The following is a 15,804-nucleotide window of genomic DNA, read 5'->3' on the forward strand; positions in this document are numbered from 1 at the left end:
CTAGACGCGTCTAACGCCAAAGTATAAATATGGAGTTAGTTTTGCGTCGAAATTGCGTCAAAAAAACCGACGCAATTCCGGCGCAAACAGAGTATAAATATGCCCCTTAGGGCCTTATTTATACTTTTTGGTGCAAAACTGCACTAAGGCAGTTTTGCCCAAAAACGTTTTGCACCGGCTTGCACCATTCTTTAGCACCAGCTGGGCACCATATTTATGGAATGGTGCAAGCCGGTGCAAAAGGTAGGCTAGCTTAAAAAAAAATTATGTTAGGCAGTTTTGAGTCAAAATAAATGATTCTGACCAGATTAACATCATTTTTTGACGCTAAGGGGCATATTTATACTCTGTTTGCACTGAATTAGCGTCATTTTTTTAAAACTCTAATTTAGTGCAAAACTAACTCCATATTTATACTTTGGTGCTAGACCCGTCTAGCACTAAATTTATTGAGTTAAAGTCATTTTTTGGAAGTGGAAACCTACCTTGCCTTAATGAGATGCAAGATAGGCGTTCCCGTGCAAAAAAATGACTCTATGGCCTTAACACCATATTTATACTCCCGTGTAAAAATGATGCAAGGGAGGGAGGAGGGGTCAAAAAATGGGGCAAAGCTTGCTTTGCCCCATTTTTTAAGACCTGGGTCAGGGCAGGTGTTAGGGGACCTGTGGCGCTATTTCCATGGTGGAACACCATGGAATAAGCCCAGAGGTGCCCTCCCTAGGCCCTAGGGGCACCCCCACCCACACTAGAGGGACTGCGAGGATGGGGGACCCCATCCCAGGTAAGTACAGTTAAGTGCATTTTATTTTTGAAAGTGCCATAGGGGGCCCTGAAATGGGCCCCCATACATGGCGCGGGTGCAATGGCCATGCCCAGGGGACCCCTGTCCTCTGTGCTGGCCACTGGGGTGGTGGGCATGACTCCTGCCTTTTCTAAGGCAGGAGTCAAGTGGCATGGTAGGTTTAGCACCATAAAATGACGCTAATCTGGTTAGAGACATTTTTTTTTACTCTAACCTGCCTAAAGCCATTTTTAGGTGCTAAGCCCTCTTCTTCCATACTGCCAGCCCCACCCGACTAAAGTCATTTTTTAAAACTCTAGCCTACCCTTTGCATCGGCTTGCACCATTCCATAAATATGGTGCCCGGCTGGTGCACAGAAATGGTGCAAGCCGGTGCTAAACTTTTTGGTGCAAAACTGAGTTAGTGCAGTTTTGCAGCAAAAAGTATAAATAAGGGCCAATATTTTGTACGTTTGCGCCACTTTTGTGTCATAAAACGACGTTAATGTGGTGCAAAAAAAGTTTCAATCAGGGCCTTGGTGCTAGATGGGTCTAGCACCATAGTATAAATATGGAGTTAGTTTTGCACCGAATTAGAGTAAAAACAAATGACACTAATTCGGTGCAAACAGAGTATAAATATGCTGCAGAATATAAATATGCCCCTAAATATGGCGTTAAGGCCATAGAGTCATTTTTTGCACGGGAACGCCTACCTTGCATCTCATTAAGGCAAAGTAGGTCTCCACTTTCAAAAAATGACTTTAACTCCATAAATTTGGTGCTAGAGGGGTCTAGCACCAAAGTATAAATATGGAGTTAGTTTTGCACCGAATTAGAGTTAAAAAAAATGACACTAATTTGGTGCAAACAGAGCATAAATATGCCCCTCATTGTTCACATGCAACATTCTATGGAACTTAAACTACCCATTTTAATACATTATTATATCATATGAAAATCAAGCCTATGGGAAGGTCAAAATCTAACAATCAATCTAACTTTCAAGTCATTCTCTTCTCAGCACATTTGTGTCATTGAAAGTTTAAAATTTCACATTGCTGACCTAGGTCAGGTTTCGGAAAAGGAAAAGGAAAATACATTCTGCAACCATTTAATCTTCGCATGTAAATGTGAAAGCCTAGTCCTTTCACTTGCTTTCGAATTATGGCTTTTCGTCTAAGGCCACCATATTATTTCTACATCTTAACTGCATTATTTTTCATTATTTAAAATCAGCTTTGCACACCTCTAGTTAACTCCTTAAGAGCTGCAGTATTCTTTTGAACAACATTAGGAAGATCGGAAATCGTTGCTGTGGGGAGGCTGATTATGGACCTAAGTTGTCCCTACTGGATTAAATCAAGGTCCTATTTCTTTTAATCAACTTATATATGAAGCAGAATCTGTGGACCATTTGGGCATCTGTAGTAATCAACCTACAGCCAGCCTTGATGTGGTCAAGTACTACTTTATGTTGCACTTCTCTATGGCAATGTGTCTAATTCTTGTTCTTGTTGATGGCCTATTCAAGCTGATCTCAATGACGTTATTCAGGAGGTACCAGTACAACCTGTCCAGAAGAAATTGCTAAGGGTTTATATTGCACTTAAAAGTTATCTTAAACATATTATACAAGATACTGGAAGCTCAGAAAACTAACAGTTGTTATTATTGGGAAAATATTATCATCTCATTTCAGGTTCTGACTTCCAAATTGCTGTCAAAATAGTAGTTCAATTTCCACTGGATTTAGTGCTGTAATGTCTGTGATGTACAGTTACCATATTTGTGAGTGGTGTCAGGATGTAATTACTCCTCACATTCAACCTTGAATACCCTTTAGTGCAGGCCTGAATTTTAAGATAATCTGCCTTGCGCATTTAAGTGCTCCTCAACATATTACCCAACAATTCATATTTCTGCTTTGCAGAGATTAACTGGGGAGTGCACTTTATCATAGGAGAGACACCAACATTGAAAGACAGCAAAAACAGATAGAACACATAAAGCTGTGTCTTGGGTACTGGCATATTTTAGTTCTTTTGAAGGCTACTGGGAGTCAAAGGGGAAAAAGGTTTGATTTGTGTCAGATGAGATAGAAGAAACAATATGTAGCATAGGCTACTCACTGTGAACTGGATTACTTTTACAAGTTTATAAGTGTAGAGATTGAAGTATTGGAAGTCTTGTAAGACATCAAAATCTCGAAGATGATAGGCCATGGAAAAAGATGCTCATTTGGAATCCTTTTGGTTAAATTAACTTTTTCTGCAGCCAAAAATTAATGTTGATTAGAATGGATAACAATGTAGATCCCATGGTTTGCACAATCATTATAGATCTTTTTTGAAACAACAACAATGGTAGAACTAAAGATTTCATTAAATCTTTGAGATAGACCTAAAAACATAGCAAACACACAAGAAGGGAATAGTGCAAGATAGTAACCTTACACATTCTTTAAAACCGGAAGAGCACATTTTGCTTTGTAAGTATCCACTGGACATACCAGCTGCTAAATTTTAATTTGAAGTGGAACCGTAGGAAATAGTTAAATATTTTTTTCAATGAACTGTAAGCTGTTACCAGTTCAAGTGGCCCCACTTGTCACTCTGCTCTTATGATGCTTTTGAAGTATATAACACATACATAAGGTGGCAAGCACAGGTTCCCCATTGACTACATGCTTCAACATAAGACACTATAGCATGATTCAATACATACCAGAATCAAATTAGTGTCCAGTGACAGGCCATTTCTGTGCGAACCATGGTGGTTGGCCACTGGTGGCTCAATGGCCATCTCCATGTTTATGAGCCCTTTACATTTATACACCCCGGATTGCCCATCCATGGATACTGTGCTCTCTCATCTGCAAAAATGTGGCATATCAGCACCCCAAAAAAAAATGGTGAGGGTGTAAAACAATTCATAAAGAAAATGCTGCAAGCTCACAACGTTACACACTGTCAAATTAAAGAAAGCAGTTTACACTTGGTACAGATAATCAAGCATTGTTGACCATCTTTGGCAATCCAAAGGCCAAGGTGCCTCCTCTCATTGAACGTAGGGATCTACGATTACAAGAATACAAGTACACAATTGTGTTCTGTTCAGAGAAAGATCTAAACTCTGCCAACTACTTCGACTATGTCTATACAGTGTCATGGTATCCCTTCCTAGATGATTGAAGCCTACATACATTTCATTGTGAAATCAAACACACCAGCTGCCACTTTGTTGGAGCAAATTTTCACTGCCACGAGTCAAGACAGTGACATGTTAAAACGAAAAAATATTATTACACAGCAGTCTTGAAACCAGCACGCTGAACCTCTTGCCAGGGGCAGTGAATACCAGAAGTTTAAAACTGGCAAAGATAAACTGTCCATGACTCCAAAAGGCATTATCCCAAGGGATTCTAGGATTGTTATCCAGATATTCTAGTTTCCTTATCTCAATGAGAGAGTTAAAAGTTAAAGAGCTGAAGGCCTATCATCTATGAAACTGCCTATCATCCAAAATCATGCAAGCCTGTAAGCATGTCAGAGTTGCCAAAGCATGTATAGGAAAGAATTGCTGTTGACTTTTTCGGTCCTCTTGAAAATGGACATCACCTGAAGACCTCACATCTATCACTCAAGAGAGAGCTATCAAGTGATAAAACGGCATATTTGCGACATGGGGTATTACTGTGATCTTAAAATCTTACAATGGCCACCTTTCAACTGTCGAGAATTCTGAGACTTTCTCAGTCATCTTAATATGAAGCATCGGAAGAGCACACTTCTTTGGCCACAAACCAATGGCCTTGTCAAATATTTCATAAGTACATTGAAGAAAGCTGTTCCGTGTGCTGTTTTGGAAAAGCTTGACTTCAAAACTATCTTGAAATATACCCTGCTAGCTTACCTTTCGACCCCTTACTTGACCATAGGTGAAAGCCCTGCAACTTTTTTATTCTAGAGAGCCTTGATGACCATTATAGCTCAAGAGACCAACAGACAATCAAGTAATGATGAAGAAACCTGTACCAAAGAATTGAATCGTAAAAGGAAATAGAGGGCCTAGGCAGACAAGCGACAACATGCAAAAGACATTGTTATCACTAGATGAGATTGAGCGCTTGTCTGCCAATCAAGAAAACGTAAGCCTGATGCTCCTTTCAATGCTGAGCCATTCCACGCCATAGCCAGCAAAGGACACATGGTGACTGTCCAACATCTTGGGAAGTCCATTAAGCAAGATTCCTTGTATTTCAGACATGTAGGTCATCACTTGTCAGATGCTGAAGTCAACATGCAGACTGGTTCTGAAGGACAATTGAAAAACACCTGACTGCTGTTGCTCCTGCATTGCCAACACAGCTCATGGACACTTCTATTACAAGTTCCCTGTTTTCGAAGAGCCAGTCGGGATGAGTAATCACAAGGGCTCATCGAATAACTATGATTGTGTATGTATTTGTAATTTTTCATTTAACAGAGGGGGAGATGTAGTATTGTGTGAGTTACTAATGACGGAATGCTTTTGGTTCCTATTGGACTCCATAGAACTGTGATGTAATTGTTAGAGATTGGTGAAGTAAATGCAGGTTTAGAATGTTGAGTTCACAGTTACACACAGATCAATAAAGAAGTGTAATACCCAGCTCTATTTGTGGCATAGTCATTGGCAGGTACCCAGGCTGAAGAAGATGCTACAGAGCAGGCGATTTGGTGCTCAGAGAGTATTGCCTGGTGCTGCACCTACCTAACGAAATGCGATCTCACAACCTCTATAGTTTCAATGAGCAGTGCCAAAGCAACATGTAAGGCTGCTTTCCAAGCTGCAGTATTTTGGTAAATGCCCTCAAGAGCCTGCTTCTTAGCCTGACAATTGCTGCATGCCTTTTTTTGGATTTTGAAGGTTGCGAAGATGCCAGCCCCACCATGCATGAAGCAAATTGTGATTCTGGCACCCCGGATTACCTTTCCATGAATACAGCGGGATGAATTCAAAGCCTGTTAAACAATTTCCCCAGCAAATGTGCTGCATGTTTAACAAATAAAGACAATGTTTTACTCCGCATTTTCAGGACTTTAGGCTCATCTAGGAGAGACTAGACAAACATGGATATGGACAATACTTAGTGACATTTTTAGGGCCCCCCCTCACCACAGAAATGTAAAATAATTATGCAATTTCTTTATGGTGGTATGACAAAATGGGATGCAAAGAATGTACTTCCATTATTGAAAAAGACAATGCCCACCCTACTTTAACTAAACACTAATTCTAAGCAGGACATGAGTTACATGCTCGAGGACTTGTTTTAATATCCGATTTATAAATATTCTATCTGTATATCGGCACTAACAAATGCACAGAAACGCACATAAAAATTATGTAATCAGAAATAAAAAACAATTATGTGCAAACATAGCACCCCTATACATTGTGTAGGTGACCTTTATGCCATAAATGTGTGGTTGAGGATTGAATTAATTTAAAATCCAAACTACTGTCTAGTTTAGTTGCAAGTAATGATCAGCTAGTGCTACTATGGACTAAGTCAAAATGCGAATGATACTTAAAACAACCGAATGACTGAAGGAGGCTGACCCAAAGCCTTGTTTTTGTTATCAATTTTGTGTAATCAGTATTCCTTTATTACAGAAGTTTGGCAGGCAGCTAAAGTTCTATATAACCCAGCGAGAAATCATGGAGAATTGAAACCAATGAATAACACTTCAATGGTTAGTTAAATTAAGCAATTAAAACAACAAATATTTCAGAACTGTGAAGCAAGCAAGTCATAGGCACCTATTGGAATGCTATTTTCTGCCTACAATTATCTAATTTTTATTTCTGTGTTAATGCTGTTTGATATTGCAAGTGAAACAGGTAAATGGCGCAGACAAACTGAATCTCTAAACCCGATGTATAGGTTTTTGGGTTGGAGCGGGAGACTGGATAATCGCTGAATAGTTCTTCCCTAGAATAGGTAAGAAAAGGTAGTACGCAATGCCAGATATTGAAGCACAAGTGATTTTGCTTGTGATTACTGGTAATATTGTACTCAAAAGAGCATCAGGGAAAGCTAGAAATAATTGTATTGTATTTCATAAAGGAGGGACACTCTTGTCATTACATTTTGTAAAAAACAATTAAAATCGTACATTTCATAGCATGTTCAATCTGCAGTGTTTATCAAAACTAGGGGCCAGATGTAGCAAACAGTTTGCGAGTCGCAAACGGCGAAAATCGCCATTTGCGAGTCGCAAATGTGTGTTTGCTATGCAGAAATGCATTTTGCGAGTCGGAACCGACTCGCAAAATGCATATCCGACTCGCAAATAGGAAGGGGTGTTCCCTTCCTATTTGCGACTCGCAGTGGTATGCAATTCCATTTGCGACCGCATACGCGGTAGCAAATGGAGTCGCAGTTACCATCCACTTGAAGTGGATGGTAACCCACTCGCAAACTGGAAGGGGTCCCCATGGGACCCCTTCCCCTTTGTGAGTGGACCCAAAAATATTTTTTCAGAGCAGGCAGTGGTCCAAGGGACCACTACCTGCCCTGAAAAAATCCGAAACTAAAGGTTTCGTTTTTTTTTTCTAAGTGCAGTCCAGCTCGTTTTCCTTTAAGGAAAACGGGCTACACTTGGAAAAAAAAACTGCTTTATTTAAAAGCAGTCACGGACATGGAGGTCTGCTGTTCCCAGAGACACCGTTCTGCATAGCAAATTGCGAGTTGCAATTTGCGAGTCGCTCGGACTCGCAAATTGCAAGTCGCAATTTGCCGGCTTCCTACATCTGGCCCTAGATATGATCCAAAGACTAATTACATGCGGGCATAAGCGCGGAAGACATGTTTGTAAAAACATTTGGCAAAGGTATTTAAAGGTATGCTAGACAAAGAAATCTTTTAAAAATATTAAATACAATTCAGAACCATTTATTAGGAACAGCGATGGCAAATAATGGGCCCGATTCAAAAAGGTAAACTTAGACCAAAAGTCTAACGTTACTATGAGTAAAGTTAGTCTTTAGGTCTAAATTTGGAATTTTGGTAAACTTAAACTTTTGGTCTAAGTTTACCCTTGTGAATAGGGCCTAATATGTTTTAATCACAGTTAGCCATGGGTATTTATGAAATGTGGATGGAATTCATAGGTGGTTCTAAAAAAATAGGAACACAAATAGGGCGTACAGGCATACAGTTACCATTTTTAGCGATGCTCTTACAAGGGAACAACCCTTTGCATAATTCATGCATATATTATGCATGATGTGGCTTGAAAGGTTTAGAAGGTGGCACAAACCTAGTTTGCGCCACCTTGTAAATATGGTGGTATGGCCCATTAGCGTCATATCTGCCGCAAAAATGTTGCTGCAGATGTGGCACTGAGGGGCGTAAGGGCCTTGTAAATCTGGCACTATCTATGCACAAACGTGGTAGGGTACTCCATTAAATTCCAGAGACATATAAAATCATAGCCTCCTTTGCAATGTTGCTCAATATTACAACTAGAAGGAACTACTATTTGTTTTTGTTAATAATGACTCGTATGACGGTGAATTAGCTGTGCTTGCACAGCCCAGTCAGAGCTACAGGAGGAAGGACAAAGCACACAGACATTCAAAACTACTGTTTTCAAGATAAATGGTGTGCATAGAATACATGATATTTTTACTGACAAGAGACCCAAAATGTATTTTAACAATTTTTCCTGTTTCTCCACGGCTGTTTTGCCCATCAAAGTTTAACAGCTGGTACTGCTGGCATAGATTCAATGATTAAAATGTAATTGCGATTACTAAGATAAAATAATTACCAAACACAAAAACAAACAGACACAGCAAATTAAGGCCTTTTGTATCCTCTTCATACACAGCAACTCAATGCAGCATCATTACCCTCCCCATTCTGGTTCCTGTTGCATCTTACTGTCTTAACCTCTTGCACAGAGGAACTGCTGTTGCTCGAATCCTCCTCACTTTCAAAAGCTGGAACTTGCTCTCCCATTAAAATATGGAAAATTCAATGTCCCTCCAAAGCTGTGGTGAGGTGTACTAACCCATATGTCACATCACCTTTAAAATGTCCATTCTCCAGCAGTAGGTTCACTGTAAACCTAACTAGAAGAGTAGTGGTTCTATCTAGCCAATTTGCTGTCCTGCCGAACAAATCAATCTTACCATGTAGTTGGCATTGATTTGCCTGTGTGCATAAGTGGACATTGATTGTGTCTTCCTGAATGACAGTCTTGCTTTATGTGTGTACCAAGGCCACCAACCCTCCAACTAATTATACACAAGGTCTTTAAATATTGCTGTTGAACAGCAAGCATACATGATTCAATCACCTGAAATTATGAGGATGTTGGCAAAAACTCCACTCCTTTCTGTTCTCACTTGCATAGCTCTCCCAAATGGCTGCTGTTATTGCTGTTTTCTTAACTCTCTGGCAGATTGTGCGAGCTGTGGTCTCTGACATACAACTTGTGGCCCTCTGCCCTATTCTTCCACAAGAATATTCAGGTTTTTTTTCACTGAACATGTTCTTTTTCTCTTGTACCTTCTCTCCTGTGTGGTCTCTTTGCCTATTCTGAGCATATCATGTTTTACTTCCTGGTTATGATGCCAATAGTTGCTGCCCGGGTGATATTTTCAATGTATACCTCTGTAATTCATAAAAAACGATTCATTACCTTTTAATGCATTGAATAATGAATCTCTATTTGGTACAGGTTCGCCTTAGTACATTGGGATTTGTGATTTGAGATTAGCAATTTGGTAGATTTTGCTAATTTTGATTTGCAAAATTATCTTTTTGCACATATGGGGCCAGAATTTGCAAAAGGGAATGTACTAATGTGTCACGGACACATCTAATGTTCTCAATGGGGTTGCAATTGACCTGCCTCATCAGTATTCATGAGGAAGGTCGCAATTTGTGACCAATTGTGAATGGGTAATAACACATGGATGGTGGCCTGCTGGGGACAGAAGACCACCATGTCTGTGTTTGCTTTTAAACAAAGCAACTTTTTTTTAAATGCAGCTTGTTTTCATTAAAATAAAAATGGGATGTGTTAAAAAAAAAAAGGAAATGTTTCTGTTTAATTTTTTAAAGGTGGGTGGTGGTCCGTGGAACCACTGCCTGCTCGTAAAAAAACATTTTTGCTGTCATTCACAAGGAGAAAGAGATCCCCTGGGGACCTCTTTCCATTTGCGACTGGCTTACCACTGACTAGAAGTGGGTAGTAAACTGAAATTGTTTGTTTTGTTTTGTGACTTCATTTTAGTGGTCGCAAACAGGCCAAATCTCTGTTTGCGACCACTAAAAACTGTCCTACATCTGGACCCTGGCTTTTAATCTCATTCATTTTCATGAAACATCAGATCACAGAAAATGAGAGCACCCTACACATTTACACACCTGTCTTTTGTACTTTAGGAACACAGTCAATTCACACTTACATTTAAACTGAAAAAGTTACTGGTCAGAGGCATTGTTAACACAAGCCACAAAATGAATGCCACCATTTGTGTCAGGTGATGAGAAGCATGCATGTTGTACATGTAACTATTTGCCTCGCCAGCTATCCTCTTAAACCTAAAGCAGGAGCAGATTTGTGAAATGCTCTATCCCACTGCCAGACAAAGTGCCCCCTTCACTGCAACCGCAACATATTTTCTGCAGCAGAAAATACCAAAAGCCCATGGAAATGGTGAGCAGGAAGACCCGGAGAAAGGGAAAATGTTGTATTTCCTCTCCACTCCTCCACAAAGCAGAAGGATCCATGCAGCATTTATCTTTTCATTTTTGGATTCCCATGTTTGCCTCGCTATAGTGTGTGGGTGACCGAGCAGGAACGTCTTTACTAGTCCTTGCAACACGAGGAAGAGAAATGCAAGGAGTTACAGAAATGTGTATTATCCGAGGTGAGCAGGCCATGGTGCTCAGATCCAAGGGCGTATTGTTCCAATAGTTAGATTCAGTTTATTTAACATCATAGGTTTGGCATAGTTGCCTGCTCTGCTACCAGAGCCATGAGGAGGAAGGGCGAATACATGCATTAGTACCTGCAGACCAGTCCATGCCAGCTCAGGTCCCTTATAGCTACAACTCATTAGGTCAACAAATTATAAACCACTGTTTATCCAGAGATTTGAAATCATGGCCAAATGCAGATGTAGTAGCATGTGCTTCGATTGATTCTAAAAAGTTGTCTGTGTTAACAAATGCAATTATTTTTGCCACCCTTTCATTTTACCTGTTTTCCTATCTATTTTTGTTGCTTGTGACAGAGGTTGAACTATTGTGGCTTACAGTTTGTAATGTGCAGATTTCAACTCTTGTACTTTTGTAATGTTATGGCACACAGATGTCTGTAGTCCTCCGTGAAACATTTGGCGAAAGAGCAATTCACTCAGTGGAAACAATTCCAGTCCTTTAATTAGATGCAGATTGGCTACACACAAAACTATTTCAGCACTAGTTCTTATCCGCATATTTAAATAACTGTGAACAGACACTTCTGTGAACGTGCAGAGAAACCTAAGCTATTACCTCAAATTGGTTAGTAGCTTTCACGCAGAAGGTCGATTGGACCGAACTGACATTGAATAGAAGGGATGTCAATTGTATGATGTCATAATCATCAAAACAATGTAAAATCAATATAATCTACAATCTCATAGTACTTCAATAACCACACCAGTTTTAGCAAAAAGGTTAACAATTTTATTTCCCTATATTAACAATGCTAAAGTCATGAAAATAATTCTCAAGCACAAATGATACATATAGAGAGTCAAGAAAGATTGATTAGAATGCCTCATGTATCTGAGTTTAATCAAAGCAAATAAGCAAATCAATTAAATGATTATAACACAAGAACATAGCACTAACATATGTGTTAAAGTAATCAAATACATCAGAACAAATAATAAAACATCAATAATAATTCAAGAGGATGTGAAGAACAACATTTCTCTCACTAGCCACTAATTAGCATCAACATGTTGGGCTTCATGTAAAAGTTTTAGTAACACAAATTTAGGAATATATCTAACTTGGATTCTGTTAAAAATCATTAGCAGCAGTTGATTCAGTGAGTTGCAGCTGGTGCCTGGAAAACAAAAACACATAACAAGTACAATTCACACATTAGCCAATGCACTACAGAATCAGGAAGTTTGTCAGAGGGACACCCTCAGCAATCAGCGTCAGAATATAGGATTCAGGATGGGATAGGGTAATGGTTTAGACTTTGGAGCATAAGCTATAATAAAGCATTAAAGCATTAGGAAAAAATAAACCTTTGAAACATGAACTCTCAAAAGATCTGCCAGAATGACAGACCGTCTCACAGAGAAGAATGACCCTAAGCCTCCAAAAAGATGACTGCCCTGAACTGCACCGAAACAAACTGCCCCAAGAAGTGGAGACCAGACATTAAATTAAACTGATGAAATGAAAATGATTGGGCAAAACATAAGATGAGCAAAATATGACCAATTAGAATAAAAACAGATATCTAGGAATTACACATTTAAACATCATTCAAGTTTTCCATTGGTTGTCGTATCCCTAAACTAATACATTTGTATTCTAGACTTCCTTCTCTTCCATCTCATCTGTGGATCCTTTGTTTCCCCCTCATCAAGAACTCGTGCTCAGGATATGTGACTTAACATTGTTTCATTCATTTCTACCCATGAGGGAAACACACACTTTAGTAACATTTCTCTAACAATGAGAATATTAAGACTTCGAACAACAATTGAAACATTTAATTAATTACATCATACAACAACCTTGTATATACTTATGCTTTAGTCATGTAGATTTCACTGTTAAAACATTTATTGGTTAAGAAACATATCACAGAAAATATGTGCAGAGTAAATAAAAATTATTTGATACATGCTAAGTTAACAAAGACCTAAATACTATGGTGGCCATTTCATAAAAAAACTTTTTTTCATTACTATATTGATTAATTAATGTTAAACCTCACATTAATCTATCAAATGAGTACATCATCGAATCTGGATATTTATCACTAATATCTCTGCTTCCACAATCCCTCCTCTGATGACCTTATATGTCATCACATAAACCTCTCAAATAAATGTATTTATTTCAATTTATAAAATTTAGAACATTGTCTCTTTTGTTTCCTTATAAATCTTCTTTCGTCTCATTTTGTACCCATAACATTTTTCTATTTGAACATCCACTCTTTTCTGACTCTTTTCAAATTTTCTTCTCTTAATTATTTTATAAATGTTGTATATACCCCATATTCCAATTACACACAATACTATAATTGATACCCATTTGATAACTTTCAATACTATTCCTTTTCCCAAGTTGCCAAACTAATTTTCCACTGAAGCAGTTCCCTTGCCAGCCTTTTCCCAGATAGTAATTTCATTTAGTTATTTTAGTTCAGTTTTATCATCTGTTAGATTATTAATCAAACCTCTAACTAATTTTGAATTGTCTGGTATGTATGAACTACTGTGACGTGGACCAAGTAATTTGCAAACTCGCCCTCTTTCACTAAAAGAATGTGAATGCAAGACGGTTCTGAACAGCCATAGCTCTTGTAGCAACCAATTCAGTATCTTGGAGTATGATAGCTCCAGAATAACTCATCAACATGTTATCCACAACTGTAGAGAACTTCTATATATTTATTGAATAGAGAAAAACTCCCACTGAAGTATTTATTGCTCCACAAACGTCTACCACAGTGCTAGGAACTGATTCTCGCTTGTGTCTCCTTTGAATGTTAGAAAATTTAGGAAACTTACTCAAGTCTTCCAACTGATATATTTTCAAAAAGACTATTCCCAAATAACATGTGCCATACGATCCTCTTGGAAGATGATAATAAGCATTCTTTCCACAAATATTGTATACACCAGGTATTGGAGGGTCCTCTCTATTCAACATAAAACTCGACTTACTCTGAAATAAAAACATAAGACTACATTCACTTGTACCCACATATACTTTATCAAAATGACTTTGTGGCCAATATATACAAAGGTTTCCAACATGTTCTGCATCTAATGTTAGTTTTCCTTGTTTAGTAATGTCAGTATTGGCATAATCAATCCCAGGTCTGCGATTAAGTATTCCCTTATCTATCTTAATTTTAATCTCTCTTCTCCTATCTTCTGTGTTATCTAAAAATGTCTTCTCTACAGGTGTTAGTAAGCAAGTAAGATAATTTTTGTGGGCAAATGCCATCCCAAGAGTTAATGGAGGCCCAAAGAAATCTCTCATTAGTACTATATTATGAACTTTGGCTATTTTATTCAAATAACCAATAACAGGCACAAAAGAAAAAACTACATCGTAGTTCTAGAAAAAATATTGCATATATTCTTGGTCATAGAAACGTGTTAATAAAAGACAGCAATTTATAGAATAAGTCAAAGGCAAGCTATAATATGTAATTCCTTCCTCCACAGAGGCTGGAATCTGTGTGCTAACATAATCTTTCGAGTCAATCACTTCAACATACTCACGCAATAAGCGATAGAAGACATTAGAAGAAAGCTCTTTCTCTTCGTGCAAATATTTAATATCTATCTGAAACCTATCTATTGTAGAAGGCATAGTAGTAGTGTCTAAAGAATTATCAGAAGTGTGTTACTCTGTATCATGGTTGGCTCCATTCATCTAAAAAAAAACACACCTACAAATAATATAAAACATATTATAGCACAAACAACCGCCAAACCAATACCTACAAATCTGCAATGACTAGTTTTACTGTCATGATTACTAAAGTTTCCCATGATCTATTGAGAATCTGAAATTATAAGTAAGCAAAAATACAACTATGCAGCAAAACTAAAAACAAAATCAAAAAATTTCAAAATTCAGCATCAATCCCTCTTAATTTCTTTTTTCTTCAAAAGTTAATTCACACAATAAGATCTTCCTTGTCACAATCCGATAAAAAAGAAAAAAAACTGTCAAAGCCAGTTTAGTAGCTTGTCAGAAAATATGTTATCAAAGTTTTCTTTAAGCAAATGTCTCTAGGCACGACTTCATTCAAAATGATTTTCTCTTTCAAAATTTGACTTATCATCAAGAAAGGACTTGAGTTCATCACGTGCCAAAATCTAAACTTGGAATGTCTTACTCAAAAAAAAAATCAAAAACTCTTCTTGCCATTCATTTGTAGCCAAATATGCCCATTCTGGTCCAGAATATCTCCTGTTTGCAACTCTCTTTCTCTTTGCTCTTGTATTACTTTCAACTTCTTCTTCACTGATGTTTTCTCTTTCATTCAGCTCCTTTTCTTCTTGCACTGATGGAACTACGTTTATCTTCTCTCTTTTTGAGCTTGTCTCTAGCCAACAGTCACCTCTCAAGTGTAATTATTCTTTTTGAATATGTTGACAACAGAAAAACCAAAAGACTACCGCACATTCCTATATTTAAGAGTGTTGTTGGGGTGCTCAAACATTCAATACATGTCCGTTGTTAGGCATGTGTATTGGAACAAGAGACCTTGTACCAGCAAGTTACTTCTATTCAAAGAGAGAATGGAGCACACAGATAGTGATACTATTCTATGAGTGATGTTGGGATGGTTATGGCTCATTGAAAATGTGAAAGAAACATGGTGTACAGTCCCATCACGGTGGTATCAATATAGTAAATATTAATTTGAGAATTGCAGAAGAGAATCATAGTTGCGTAATTAGATAGTTCATAAACATAGTATTTAATGTAAAAATAGAAAATTATGTTACAATAATCTTTGAAACAAGTCTTGAACAATATCACTCAAATACCATAACAGATAGCCTATTTGTAGATGTATTCAGCTGAACCCGGATGAATTGAATTATCATTTTTCAATTGGATGAAGACACTAACTTTCAGTTTTTCAATTTGTTAATTGGACAATCTTATGCATTTCATCAATCTATGGGACTGTATACATCTACAAATAGGCTATCTGTTATGGTATTTGAGTGATATTGTTCAA

This window comes from Pleurodeles waltl, chromosome 2_2, assembly GCF_031143425.1.
Source record: "Pleurodeles waltl isolate 20211129_DDA chromosome 2_2, aPleWal1.hap1.20221129, whole genome shotgun sequence".
NCBI classification, from domain to species: Eukaryota; Metazoa; Chordata; class Amphibia; order Caudata; family Salamandridae; genus Pleurodeles; species Pleurodeles waltl.